This window comes from Cygnus atratus, chromosome 2 (genome assembly GCF_013377495.2).
Source record: "Cygnus atratus isolate AKBS03 ecotype Queensland, Australia chromosome 2, CAtr_DNAZoo_HiC_assembly, whole genome shotgun sequence".
Lineage (NCBI taxonomy): Eukaryota > Metazoa > Chordata > Aves > Anseriformes > Anatidae > Cygnus > Cygnus atratus.
The window spans coordinates 38,241,957-38,257,460 of NC_066363.1; positions in this window are offsets into that span (position 1 = coordinate 38,241,957).

Consider the following 15,504-nt stretch of genomic DNA (forward strand, 5'->3'; position numbering starts at 1 on the left):
CTGTTTCAGGGCAAGATAATCAGCCCATCCATGTGGATTTACCAAAGATACTTTGAGAGGAAATCTTAACTCCATGCCAGTCTACAGATGTTTTTGGTTCCCAGATGTTTGATTAAGAAAAGAGAGAGACCAAAGTAGGTTCCAGCCTGCTGATGGTAGTGTTTTACAGCAATGCATTTAAATTTCTTGCGACAACAGAATGTGTAAAATAGAAAGAGCAATTTAAAGATAAATGATAGTAGATTTAAAAAAAAAAATGAAGACATAAGGATTTCCTTGCATGTCTTCATATCTGTTAATTTCAATCAGGTTGCTTCATTTTCTGTTTGAAATAATGATTTTCTGTTTGTCTCTCTTTTATGTTGGAGTAGATCTCAATATTAAAAAAAAAAAAAAGCCAAGCAGTCAAGCATCTAATTCTTGTCTAGTAATAAATGTTTTGAATACTTTAAGCAGCTCAGTAATGAAATAATTTTGTTCAATACAGGACACAGCATTTGATTTAGAAATCATACAGCCATCTACAGTCAGTCTGTGTATATCACAATGACCTGTCCACTATGAACACATGGAAATACATACTTTCTGCCTTTGGAATTCAGTGCATTTTATACAAGAACACGTGCATAAGTAGCATGCATTTGGGAGGTGAAAGGGCAATGTAAAGAGTTACAGCACATTGTATGTTGAAGATGTAGGAGTATAGGCAAGATTCACTAAATATTTTTTTCCTGAAATTATCAAAACCTTTTTTCTATAAACCTGTAGATTTGTGCTACTGTAAAAAAAAAAAAAAAAAAGTATGCACCTGCCTTTGGCACATACTCCAACTGTGTACTCAAATCAGGCAATTGTGAGTTGTCTAAATAACTACTGGAGTAATTATATGAGCATAGGATATCTAATTGTGTGTGCACTTAGGGGATGTCTTAAAAGATTTGGCCCTTTCAGTATTCTCAATATGAAAATTTTCCCATAGAAAATAAAAGCTAGAACAAAAGCCAGCAGGAAAAACAACAGCAGAATCTGCCAAAAGTAGTTTATTCTTGTTTCATTTGCAATCAATTGTTAGGCTCATAGTAACACTTAAAATGCCAATTTAAGCCTGAATGGAGGTTCCACCCCAAAATTAGACCACTGTTTTCATTGTGAGGGGATGAATCCCTTTTACTTACACAACAATAAATGGAAAAATAAATCCCAAATACTATTATTTTCTGTATTAACAAGATTATGGGGGGGTTAAGAACAGAATGCTTACACCTTCTTGGTTTACGTTCAAAATAATACCAATATGCAGTCACAAGACATGTAAGCTTTGTATATATGAACAAAATTATATTTGTAGTTACATATTCCTAATGATCTCATTATATTAGGAGTTGACTGAAATATTTGGAGGGCTAGAAGTATTTTTAAAGGGAAGATTTGGTAAAATTTTACTTGGCTGCACATTGGAAGTGTGAAAAATCTTGTTTTATATTTACTTGCTTTTTGAGTTATGTTGTTCTTTACATTGGTCTGTAATCCAGCTAAGTTTTATATAAGTGCTTAACATCTTAAATGTAAGTAGTGTCCATTGCAAAAGAAATGCTTAGGTTGCTTGCACCCACAATGGTACAAGCCAATTTAAGAAGTGGAAAATGCAGACCTCCTGTAGTCGTTTCTTCTAGGTCTCGTCTGTTAAAGTATCTAGAAATACATTCTAGTTTCTAACTCATTAGGTGGGTTCTATTTTTTTTATCAACTACAGAGTAAAGCTATTAATATGCATATGATCTAGTTATGAGGATTTCATCTATTTTGAAATAGTATGGATTTCCCAGTTCAATAAAACGTAAAGTAAAAAACCTTCAGATTTTGACTTAGCAAACTCATACATTCAAAAAGAAAGTAAAATGTTCCTCATATTTTTAATACGTATTTATATGAATTATATGCATCCATAATATTTTATTTTACTGAGTGTATATATTTATTGTGTGTGTATATATATGCAATTGTGTGCATATACAAATATGTTTATATAAATATACATACGCACATTACTTGTTTGGTTCTCATATTTCGTCTGGAATCCAGGAAATTTTACAGTCTCAGGAATCTGAGAAAATCTCAGGATATTTTGCAAATTTTAATGACTGCAGCTTCTCTCATGAGGCAAAAGAAGCTCCCTTATGTATCAACTGTATTCCCATAGAGAAACCAGGAAACACTTTTAAAGTACTTCTAGCATTTCTAGACCATATAGTGAGGTGTATTCTATTCACACGCATTAAAAACAGTTATATCGATTTTACATTTTTTCTTCCATTAGTCTCATACAATTTCCATTGCTAAGAATCACTCATTCACTCTGTTCTGGTTTTGTACATTATTTTAAAATATTTACCAATCATAGGAAAATCATCAATTAAATATGAGTATTGTTCTGTCCTTTTTATTCTCCACCTAAGCCTTCTTGTTTACATCCATATGAAAAACAGAAAATAAGAAAAAAATGTTTTGCTTCTAAATTGCAATATGGCTTGGCCACAGATGTTCCCGTTTTAACTGAAATGGGCCTTAAACAATTTTAAAATTCTTGGTTTTAGCGGAGTTTAGATAAGCTGTCAGTGAACATGTATGTCAAGTGATAGGAGTCAATCAAATCCACATATTATTTTTTGCATTTCTCAAATACCCAGCCAAAATACAGTGTTTACTTCCAGTAGGAAACCAAACAGCTCATCCTTCCTTAGGAAAATGCATAGCTTGACATCCTGACAGTTATGTTCAATATGATGAAATTCATCACATAAGTTTGACAAAGAGGCAGTACTTAATGTCTTCTGAATCTTTTTAAAGAAATCAAGCAAAGTAGAGCAAGCAAGATGAAGACAGACTGATAAACTACTGTTGGAAAGAAGAAAGAGAAGCATGCACTCCAGTCTAGCTCAACTAAAATTTGCCTCAGGTGAGACTTCCTCTGAAAAGTGTAAGGAAACCAAGCTCCTGATATTGAAACACATGGTGCATCAGCAGAGAGTTGTGTCAGCGTAATCTGATGTACGGTGTAGTTGTTAGATCAGTGCCCAGAGAGACGGGGAAGCTGGTTAGAACAGAGCAAAGCTATATGAAAATTTCATGCAGAAGTGAAAAAGAAAAACAAAAAAGAAAGTGTATATCAGGAAAAGTTCCTCCTAGAAGTATCCAAAAATGCACAGTAATTCCTGTGAATATGAGTGTCCAGGGCAACGTTTATGCGTGTGGTGCCTTGGTCCTGATTCAGGCAAAACCTTCCATTGACACTTAAGTTCTATTGATTTCAATGGGGCTTAAGTGTTTTCCTGAATCGAGGCTAATTAAGTACGTCACATACAAATACTCGTGTGCATAAATTGTTTACAGGATTGGGGCTTTAGGGCTTGTCTAAACAGAGACACTCAGGAAAATTAATCCAAATTAACTAAAGGTATGAATTTAAAGTGGATTAGTTAAACCACATTAAACCCCAGTGTGGACTGGGGTTTAATGTGGTTTAACTAATCCACTTTAAATTCACTGTTTTAATTACTTTGGATTAACTTTCCTGAGTGTCCCTGTTTAAGCAAACCCTTAGTGTATTGAATAAAGTCCCCAAATGAGTCAAAATTAAAACAGACCCCAAACTAAATAAATAGCAATTCTGCATTGGCAAGGGATGAAATCTTTAATTTTTACAGTTCCAGTGACTATGTACCACCAACGTGCAGCAATTGAGATCAAACTGCAGTCAGTGAACATGACAATGGAACTAAGCCGTGAAACTCTGAGCTGTGGAGGAAAGGCTGCTCTGACAAAAAATCAGAATCAAAAGCAAATTTTCAAATCCATCTTGTGTGCTATGGCAATATTAAACTGCAATTTATAAATGAAGATCAGATTTATTTCCACTTAAGCTGGCAAGACCAGTGAAGGTACTTTGGTTGCCAATGCAGTCTGCGATGGCTAGCAAGTAAGCCAGAACTGGCAAGAGAAGTAAGATTATCCTTAGTTATGTAAGTAAAAAAACATTTGTATTTAATAATAAGCTATTACTACTGATTAGCCACTTCAATACAATAGATAAATAAATAATAGATATATAGATAATAGATAATAGATAAATAGATAAATAGATAAATAAAATTCAAATAGCAGTTGATACTATTATTTTGATAAACGAACATTTATGTTCTTTTTAAAACTGCAAGTCTGACTGGGGTTCCACTGGAAGTGATGGCACTTCACTAGGCATTGAACTGGGGGCCTACACAGCAACCACATTCATCAAGTGCTTTAAAAATATAATGAAAAACTACACTGGGATTGCAAGCTGTACAATTTAACCAGCTATCTTTGAGTGGCTTGATTTTTTTTTTTAAGTAAATAAATAAATAAATAATAAGCCATTGATAACTACTCAATTTGGCATGAAATATCAGACTTTCATGGCCAGACACCCAGCTGGTATAAGTGGGCAGATGGTCCAATCTTTACTTAGAAATGATAAGTTTGGGAAAAATTTTGATTTTTTATTTTTATTTTTTTAGTTTAAGCAAAATCTGTTCCTCTGCTGAAAGTGACATTTCTTTAAATAAAAATATTGTTGAAAAAGGTTAGTCTTTTTTGTATTTAAGCAATGTTATTCATTTTTGTTATTTCAATGTTGGAACTCATTATAAAGCTAACGCTGTCTTTAGTTACACTGCAGACAGCTCCAGCATTCTGACTGCTTTACAGCCGTCGTTGGGATATACAGGCACAAAGCTAACATTTAGCTGTATTTTTTTAAATAATAATTAAAAAAAAAAAACACTGATTAAAAGAGCCTTTACCCCTTATAGCCATGTGCCTTCAGTGCTTGGTAACCAGTGCAATTTTAAGAATCCTCTGCCTTGCCCATTTATGTCAAAGTATTGCAAAGCGGTTCGTAAGTGAGATGGTGCAGTTCTGATAGGCTTCCCCTGTTCCCAGCAGAGAGGCACAGCCTGTCCTGAGCAAGCCCTCTCTGCTGTGTGACACTTCTCTCCTGCTGCTGACACTTATAAAGGGAACAGACTGGTGCTGGTGACGTGAGGAAAGGAACAAAGGGAAAAGACAGGACAGGTGAGAAAGAGTCAGGGTAGAGTGCCTGCCTGTTCTCTACAACCAAAAGCAGAAGAACAGTGTGTTGAAAGTTGGAGTAACTTTACCTTAGTTTCTTTTCTTAACTTGTCCAGCTGCCTCGGTGATTTCTCTTCCTCTGTAGTTATCTTTTTTCCTCAATCCCTTTCCACACATCACTTCATGCTTCTTTTTTTTTTTTTTTTTTCCTAAAAATAATTCAAAATCTTAAAGTTGTCATTATTAAACACTGCTATGCTGTTTCAGTAATTCATTTACACTGTCCTTTCACTAGCCTGGAACATAGTTAGGAATATTCCCGGTTGCTTAGCTTTTGATGCAAAAGATTCCTTTAGCTCACAGAGATCAGAATAAATGGCTGTGCACACTATCGATAGTGTGCATGTAGAATGTACGCGGAAGTTAGGAGCAAGGGGACAGAAAAGAAAGGAAAAGAGAGGGTTTGTTTTCACATCAATTTTTGTATTTCTTGAATTTTATTCAATAGAATGTGCCCATGTACAGGTGAAAAAAAAACCACACATCCTCTCATTTCTGCTGAAAATGACTGTTCCCTTGATAAGCAGAAAACAGTAGTTCTGATCCATGCCCTATTTTGAAGATATCTAATTTAGTGCCTAAAGGAATTTGAGGGCAAGAACACCTCTTTCATTACACTGACTCCCACTTGTTTTTTACAACAATTAAGTGTAAGCCCTACAGCAGCACAACTGTTAAGATTTTTATGGCTCTTAAAAGGGACACTGTCAATTTGAAATGAGTAAAATATCACACACTGAACGATGACAATTGTTTATGGCACTCCTTTTCCATCTTGCAGCATTAAAAATGTGTTTAAAATTTTCTTTTCTCTTGATACAGTGTTTGTCTGGGCCAGGCAGCAGTAAAGTAATTGCCCTCTGGCTTTGCAAAATGTACACAGGATCCTCTTTGCTCAAGCACAATCTTTGCTTCTCTGGTGATCTGATGTAGCAGCATGTCTCTTCACCAGAGGGGTGTCCTAGAAAAGGAAGGAACTCCCTCTGTAAGGTGTTTTCACAATAATATTACTTTTTATTGCCACATTTTTTATTCAAGGATTTTACAAAAAGTTTTAAATGTGTCAACAGATATTCAAATTAGCCCTGAAAAAAAAAATCTGTGATAGAGTAAAGTGTGGGAAGGATGAAGTTAGGAGTTCACAGCCACAAAGTCAATCAAAAACAAAGAACGCTTCTGCTGAATTTATCATATCCGTTAACCTCATTACGATAGTGATTGTCTGGGGTGCATTTTAGTGTAATAACCGGTGAGAGATTGGGAAGGGATGAAGCAACTGTTTCCCCTAGAACACTTTATGCAGTGCTGCCAAGGGAAGATTGTCTTATTTCTGTCCTCCCTATAATTCTTCTTTTCCCTTTGAGTGAACCAAGGCAACTGGCCCTATTCCTCCCCTAATAAACTTCTGTAGCTTTTGAGTGGGCCAGCAGAAGACAATGGAAACTGTCCACATTGCAAGTATGGATTCAGCTAAAGATAACAACCATTATTTATCTCTACACTTCTGGCCTTTTTGAACAGCTTTTAATCTATTCTGCTGGTATTAGGTGGGAATTTAAATGATGTGTTGCTAAGTACATGCAGGAGTGAAACTATAAAGTAAATCTAAGAGTGTTTGTGTACACATGGGGAGGTAGGACACAAGGAATAAAGTGGAGAATACAAACTGGTTAGATCATCATCACACACAAAAAAAAACAAATTTTACGGAATATAAATATGTACTGCAAAAGATGCCCAAACAAATTAAACAAATCCCTTCAGCATACACACAATCTTTTCTTTAAAAAAAATAAAAACAAATAAATAAATAAAAAATCTTTCTAATCTGTTTAATTTGTTATAAAACTGTGGAGAACACAAGCCTGGTTTTTACTTTTTTTTTTTTCTTTTCTTTTCTTCCTGAAATGTGCTGATTCATTGAACCTATTTTAAATGAAAATGTTTTCAGGATCACAAAAAGTCAAACTATTAAAATGTCTCTCAGTAGTCAAAGTCTTGCTGTGTCCTTTGTTAAATACTGACTTTAAACCATGATTTCTACATAGAGTTTTATTAGCAGTCAGTAAGCAAATCTGAATGGCCTGATCCTGCATTGCTAACACCATGCTGGATGAGGCAGAAATAAAACAGCACACTGGAAATTAGATTAAAGGCCAAGTCTGCAACTGTTATTGAAATCCAATAACTCAAACTGCAGTCTTGCCAGCAGTTAATAGTCCCCATGGTGCTAAATAATCATAAAGCTTGAGGGTATCTACTATTGTGCCAGCACACCAAAGAGATGCAACCATCCTTGCCCCAAGAGTTGTAAAACAAAAGCCATTCTTCCATCAAAGGGCAAGTTTTCTTGAGGGGGGACTGTACCCGTGTGAAGAATTGGTAATGTCTTCTATGACCTTTTGTAATTCCTTTCCCTATCTTTATAAAGTCTACGTACATAACTTGGAAAGGACAATCAACTTCTGTTGCAAAAAATGTGAGTGTCAGCCTGTAACATTAGCAACCAAAGTCAGATATCTCGAAGGCATCACACAAAGTAGTTCTTTTTAGTAGGCAAGTGTAAATATATCCCTTTTGGTTTTGTCCTGTCTACAATGTTCCTATCCTAATCTTGAACACCAAGAACACTATTGCTTCTGACTTCTCCAGGCACAAGAAGTTCTTTTCTTGTTACTTCAAAGGAAAATGAAATCAAGAGAAAGAAAGAACTCCAAGGTTTTAAACTTTATACAATGCGATCAGTTCTCCTTGACTATCCATTTCACCCTGAGCAGATGAATGAGCGTCAGCAGGAGTGAGTTTTTGTGTATGAGACCAATTGTCATGCTCATCTCAGCATTAAGATGAAACAAAACTTCTTCAAGTAGCATCAAGGAAAAGTAGGTGAGTTAAAAGGAAGACACCAGAAAATGCATGTTCCTGCACTGTCACTCTGTTCCTAAATAGCAAATGCTCCCAGTTAGATGGAAGAATAACTTCTCCACCAAGTCTTTTCTGTCTAGCAAAACAGAGAAAGTGGGAACAATTTGAAAATAACCAGAAGTAGTTCGTCTTCGTTGGACTTCTTGGATTTTGCCTGACATCACAGCAGAAGGCAAGAGTAAAACTGAATTTTCACTTACAGAGGTCACTGTAGGTTCAGCTATTAAGTTCAACAAGAGATGGTTTTACTCACAAATACGAACAAACTAGTTTGATATGCTATCCCATCTAAAACAAATTTCTTTCAAGTATAAGTTTGAGTTTGAAGACTTAATTCAATGGGAGCTTTTGCTCTTAAGCGTTGTCTTTTTAAGACACTATTTCATACAAAACTATACAGCATTGCCAATAATGCTGTTCAGTCTTTCCACAAAACTGCATCTATCACTTATGGAGAAGAAAATAATTGGGGCACAAGTAATAGCAGTGTTAAATACCTTGTTCATGTACTATGGTACAAGTCTAATTTATGGAATCCATCCAGTCTCCATGAATATTTTTTTCACCTCCTTTTTTATCTTGTTGATCTTGGTTTTGTCACAAATGAGAAAAAAAGGGTGACAGCTGAACTGTCACGTAGATGTTTTTTTCTCTATCCAAATAGGAATAATTTCAGTAATGTAATAGGGAGCATGTAGCTCCATTCAAAAGAAAGTTTAAAGGTCTGTAGCATGAAGAGGCCAAGTGCTTTAAATAGTGTTAAAAAAAAAACAACGATGGACAGCTCTTTGCCTGATGTCTGAGGTCTGATGCATCTTTTGGACAATAGCCAACATTCTTATTCCAATGTTAAAAATATATATATTATTTTCAATCCCAAAATTTGGATTTAATCTTCTGAAGTTTCAGATTTATGTAGTGTCATAGTATGCCTTGGAGATATCACTTACCTAATTTTTCTTGTTCATTATCGCCCCTTGTTTTGTATAAATTGCTGTTATGTTGAGATTTCTCTTCCCCTTTTATTAAGGCAGTTAACCATTTACCATTTTTATATGAATTATCATAGAAAAAATTATTTGCTCTATAAAAATAATTGGCTTCTTTAACAGCAATATTATTCAATAGTGCCTTAATCTGTAGCAATTCTACATAAGCTCTTTACTATGGGATTTTTGATGTTCTAATTTTTTATTGTTAGCTTTGCTAATAGCTCCAATTTTTCTTGCCTTTGGCATTTCCTAATTTCATGACATACACCTAAAATCCAGCTTCTAAAAGTGACTTTGAAAGCCTTCAGTACAGTACAATATGAAGCAAAGACCAAATTAAAATTTATATATTCCTTGATTTTCCTTTTAATGGCTATTAGAAATTCTTTATCCTTAAGTAATAGAGTATTGAATCTCCAGTGCAAACCATTTTTATTCTCCTCTCTTTGAATTATCTCTATTATTTCACTGGAATATGATCAGATAAAAGGAATCCATGCACTTTAATTCTCATTTTACTCCCAAACAGGATTTTGTCTCTGCAAAAATACCTTGTCTTTTATAGGACTGATTTTCCACAGAAAAGGAGCCTCAACTTACTTCACTGGGGTCAGTAGAGCTAATCACAGGTTCAGAAATTAAAGCTACTTCTCTTCATATTTGTAAGTTTGTCTTGCAATCATTTATTTCCTTTTTTTTTCCTTTTTTTTTTTTAATTCTTTTTTCCTAACTACAAAGTATCTACCTTCCATTCAACTTACAACTGAACTTAAAAAAAAAATTCTTGTTGATTTTCTATTATATGTGTCACAGGAGAAACTGATGGGAAGATTGTCTTTTTTTTTTTTTTTGTATAGAAATACAGGTAGTAGAGCTCCTCCAGAAGTAAAGTGTTTCTGAATGTACACCAAAGTCGTACAATCTAGTCTTGTGGTGACAGCAGACTCTTCAAATAGTCAGAGTTCTTTCCTGTATCTCCAAATGAAGGATAGTAATCCTAGAATTTGATCTCTGCTTTTAATTTTTTTTGTTTGTTTTCTGGTTTATACATATTTTAAAGAGATGAAATGAGAATCTGCCCCATTTTTATGTATGTTTTATGCAATGTGTGGCACTAGTAATCAGAAGTAAATGAGTAAGATGCTTTTTCCTCAGTATAAAGCTCCTTTGTGAAATTTAACTAAGACAAAATGTAGACTATATTGCACTTTCTCATTTTGTTTAGTATTTTACCAAACAGTTTTGCTGCTTAAGTTATTAGTATAGTCACTGTTCTCTCATTCTTTTGATGGCACAATTAGGTTTTTAGTAAGTATTCAGATTATTGCAAATATCAAAGCAGTGTGAGGTGAAGACAGACAAATAAGACAAATAAGCTGTGTATGATAAAAATATAACCACACTTAGGAGTAAGATATTTTTCATTTCAAAGGCTGCTTTGTAGTATAGGACTTGGTCATTCTGATTTGAGTTTCACATTTAAAGGTAAACTAACAAAGTGTTTATTTTAATCAGCCTGTCCTGTGTAACCTGGTGGAAAAATAAACATGAATTAAAAGGCTATCAGTATGACAAAATGACTTACCTTAAATGTTAATTTGAGGAAAAAAAACCATATTTCTTTCACTGTCATTGGTTTTGTTGAACTGATGTGTCTCAGTGCAACTTCCCAATGTTTCGAGCTCTTTTCGTTCCCCGCCCCCCCCCCCTTTTTTTTTTCTCCTTGCTGTGGTGTTTACTGCTTCTCAACAGTACCTCTTTGCCTGGAGGACAACAGTCACATAACAATATGATGCCAGTATTTTTCCATAAAGAGCTGACTGCTTCTTGGGGATTGTTTTAAAGTTTCTGGGATGAATCCTGATTTGGCATAAATCTATACAGATGGAAATCTTGGCTTAAGTATTCATACAAATTTATGAGCTGTACCTTCAGTCGTATTGCCCATTGAAAAATTAGTGTTCCCTGTTAGCATCATCCTCCCCTTTACATTAGCCTTTGTCAAAAGAGGAATAGTTATGTGGGCTGTAGTGGTACTCTGACAAGTTCAAACATTTTTGTGCTTTGTACAGTATATAGGGTTCCTATCTCAGCTTTCATGTAATGCATATAGGAACTTAAAAATGTATATATGAAGACATGAGTTAAAGGAAATTGAACTCTTCACAAATTAATGTAAGTATTAGTAAACTGCTATCAGCATTTGCAGTTGTAGTATTCAGCTATATTATTACATGCTACTTGAGAGCTCTGTTTTATGTTGGAAAGAGTCAAAATAAGATGGAATACAAAAATACACGATAAAGAAAATTTCCGTGAAATTGCTATCAGGTGCTTAGGTCAGTTGAGTGGCAATATGTGCCAGTTCCTGCGTGCTTCTTCCTTTTGGACAAAGTCTCATGAAAGGAATTGAAAGGATCTTATTGACTTAAGTGGAAACTGGAGGAAAGCTAGGTGCAGCCCTTTATAAAGAAGACTTTAAAACCAAGGACCTTCTCTTTTCTCATTTGTCTGGAATCAGTGTAAAATGGTAATGTACATAAAAAAAAAAAGAGTGAAAGAATAGTAACAGAGGCAGCAATGAAATGTTCACTGGTGTTACTGTGCCTAAAAACACACCCATTTGTGATAGTAGTGCAGGTTGACTACCTGTTAGTGAACGCAGCATGTACAGGGTGGGTCGTTCCATACTTAAAAGTGCATTTATTTGAGCTTGTCTCTTTGTGGCTAGGTGATACTCCATATTCTGTCTTCAGCTGCTAAGTGCTGGTGCACTGTGTCTGTGATTTATTGTTCTCATAATCGGTAATATGTCTCTTATGTATATGCTTTCTTTTTCTTAGCTATTGTCTGTGATGGTCATATTAAAAAATCTTTTCATGGTTTTGTGGCTTGTACAGCAAGTCTGCATTGTACTTTTTTATACTCAAAATGTTTCCCTTTGCAATTTGTTAAAAACTTAAGATTAAACTGGATGAAATGTAGAATGACACCCAAAAAAATCATATCCATTGGAGAGACTTGAGTTCAGTGAGTGGAGAGACGGAGGGGAAAGCAAGTTTAGTGGTGCAGGTCTCTCATCTTTGTTGAAGACCATTACAGTCAATGCTTACACCAGCTGTTCACAATGCTTACCTGCATCTCTTTACCCCTGTAATCACTAATATGACTTTTTTTTTTTTTTTTAGTTGAGCTAAAAAGACTTGGGTCTTGACTTGGGTCGAGTAGCATCTGCCACCTCTTTTTGTTTAGCATAACAAACTCTTATTCTACATCCATTTGCTGTGTTATGTGTTGACACTGCTGCTGTGTCGAGCAGTCAGAGGGTTAACTGGGTAATCTACAGTGCTGAGCCACAGTCTGCCCTTCTGGGCTTTCTGAGTTGTTGGTGAGAGCTTTCCCCTGCTCTGCGACGGATCTCAGAAAAGCAGCAAGTCTCTGGTGAGCAGAGTTTGTCCTTTCACAAAATTTGGTCATATGCAATTGGCTGCGCATTAGGTGTCCAGAAGACGCAAGTTCAGATGCTATGACTGCACAGAGATAAATGCTGCCCTTTCATTAATGAAGTTCTTCACTCACTGCAACACTGATACATTTCTGGTCACAGAGCAAACTCACCTGGAAGTGATGAGGATATCGGGTGCTTTTTGCACTGCTCTGTTTGAGAAGAGATTTTTGGAGCATCTTTTCATTCTCTTCCTTTTTGCGCTACATGGCATGATATGGCTCAATGTGCTTATTGCGTGCCTGACTTCCCTCTGTTCTATGTGCTGTGGTGTGTAATTAACAAGCAACGTGCCTTTTATACAAAGGAAAAGCAATAGGTGGACTACATGGCAATTTTCTAGTATGCAACTGTGTTTCCAGAGCTGTGCACATTGCTGCTGACACTTTTACAAGTATAATAGTATGAATTTACCACACCGACAGAAATGCAAGGAAAAGGCAAAACCATGCTGGCTTCTTCAGTGCTAGAAAAACAACAAATTAAAATGTTTGGCAAACAGAGGACAAAATTCATAGGGAAAAGACTTGTACTTCCAAGTTTCTCAGGGTACATCAAGCAATAAAGATTAAGAATTTATTATAACTTCATGTTTTCATTGTTATTTTTATCCTTCTGTCTCCTTCCCCACCTCACTCCATTAGCTTGCTAGTAGAAGACTCTATGTTTTATGAAGTTATCAATAAAAGTTACTACATGCACCAGGAATGGTGAGTGTTCCTTTAGTATCCAAAATATGTTGCATAATTACACAAAATTGCACTGAGTTACTGTGAACTTTAATAAGATCTGCAAGTAGTCTACTAAAAGAGTTTCTGTGAGAATGGTCAAGTTAATATGATTGGTATCTAAAGGGCAAGGCTGAAATTCTCTGAGCAGGAATATAAATCAGAATTTTATGAATAATGATTTTATTACTCATTAAAATAAGCAATAGGTAGTGTGATTTGTGCTAAGCACAGGGTAGCGAAATTAACAAGTTTCCATGTTTGGTACTGTGGAACCATAATTTTGTGTGCAACTAAGCCTTTCTGGAACACAGGTAGCAAAGTTTCTGCCCATTTTAAAACAGGGCAAGATATCCACTAGAAAGAGAGGATCAAAGCAATCCATTTATCTGTATCATGGGATCAATGAGCTAGGAAACAGTCCCCCCCCTGCCAACTAGATGGCATTAGTACAACTCCATGTAGATAACAGAGAAACTCCCCAAAAGATACATCTCTTTTCAAGTAAACTAATAGAGTTAGCTTTTTTCTTTACTCATGTAAGTAGCTTGACTGATTACTTGCAAGAATGAGATGGTCTGGGTTTGGCCCAGTTAGGAGATGTTGTATCTTAAAATTCCAACAATAACATTCCTACACATTATTCTACAGAGCTCTTGCCTGAGGCCCCAATCTTGTCATCCTTCCACACACAGCATTTCCATTGAAGTCAGGATCAAGAAAATTATAAACCCTACAGCATAAAAAGATATGCTTGGTTTCTTTGGCACTGGAAAGCTCTATGTGCAGGCCTTTGGGTGCCATTCTGTGATTTTGACTCAGGCAAAATGGGAAACAGGGGAAGGTTAATGTATATTACTACCAAAATTACAATAAACAGTATATAACTCTGGTTAGAATCAACCAGCATTAACCTGTAAACATTGGAATGCAGCCTCAAGGTGATATTGTTCTTTTAAGATTACTGTTGAGTCTTTTCTCATGAGCTCATCCTCACCACTTTCTGGCTGGCCAAGTAGCAGTGGAGGCTTGGAACCAACTGCACTTTGCAAGACAGAAGTGGTGGAGCAACCCTTTTGTGAACACCCTCAGCAGTGGTTTCCCAAACTTTTGCCACCTTTCCATTATGCTTTCAGAATATTGTCCAGAGGAGGCTGCCTTGAAGACCTTTATTTTAAATGCCACTAGATGTTTTGTCTGCTTTGTGTGAGACCATGCTATGCTCAGTGCCAGGATATGCCATCAGTGGATATCCAGATGAAGAAGAGGTTGGTCTTGACCTGCAAGACTTAAATGGTTCTGAATGATCTGAGAAATTCTCTTTCTCCACCTGAGCTTGTATGAGATGTTCACGTATGCTGTGTGCATACTTGCAAGGATGTATCACTTTGCCTTCTCCTTTGCTGTGCCAAGTCCTGGTTCAGAAGCTGTCAGCACCAAATACAACATAATTGTTTCTTCCATTCTTGGACTGTCAGAGTAGGTGGTCAGAGAAAAAGGACAGGTGAAGAGAGAACAGTTAAGGCATGAGAAGTCATTTCATAATGCTTTTGACTTTTTTTCTAAGAGGACCAAGAACACAAGACATAAATATGTTAAGCCCCACCCCACAAGTATCTAAATTATCAGTTTGGGTCTCCTTATTCTCTCAGTGCTTAGAAGTTTCTGAAATACTTTTTTAGTTTCATTCTCATTATCTCTTCTATTTTATTTTTATTTTACATGTTAAGATGAAATGTATGGCAAACAATGCCTCAAGCATTGCAGTATGGGTAGGATCCAGGTTTCTAAATGCCCCAGTTAATATAATGTATAATGTTGCATTCAGCAGCAATGCATCTGATTGAAATAATTTTACTGGAATTAAACTATTGCTACTAAAATTTATGTAAAACTAATGAAAAATTTATTGGTTTATAAAATCCTTGCTTTTATCCAGGACTAACAATTCCTATGCAACACTAGTGATCCTCCCACAAATAGTCGAGAGGAAATAAAATATAAGGGAGTTCATCAGTTCATATTCCCTGAGATCCTCACAGTTACTCTTCTTTGTGATCCAGTCTTTTAACTTTTTCATGACTTTAATCTTAAAAAATAGATTTTTAATTAAATTCAGAGCTATTATTCCCCTTTAGGGGAGGTGGGAAAAACAAATGCAACTCTGATGCAGGACCTCTGAGCATAA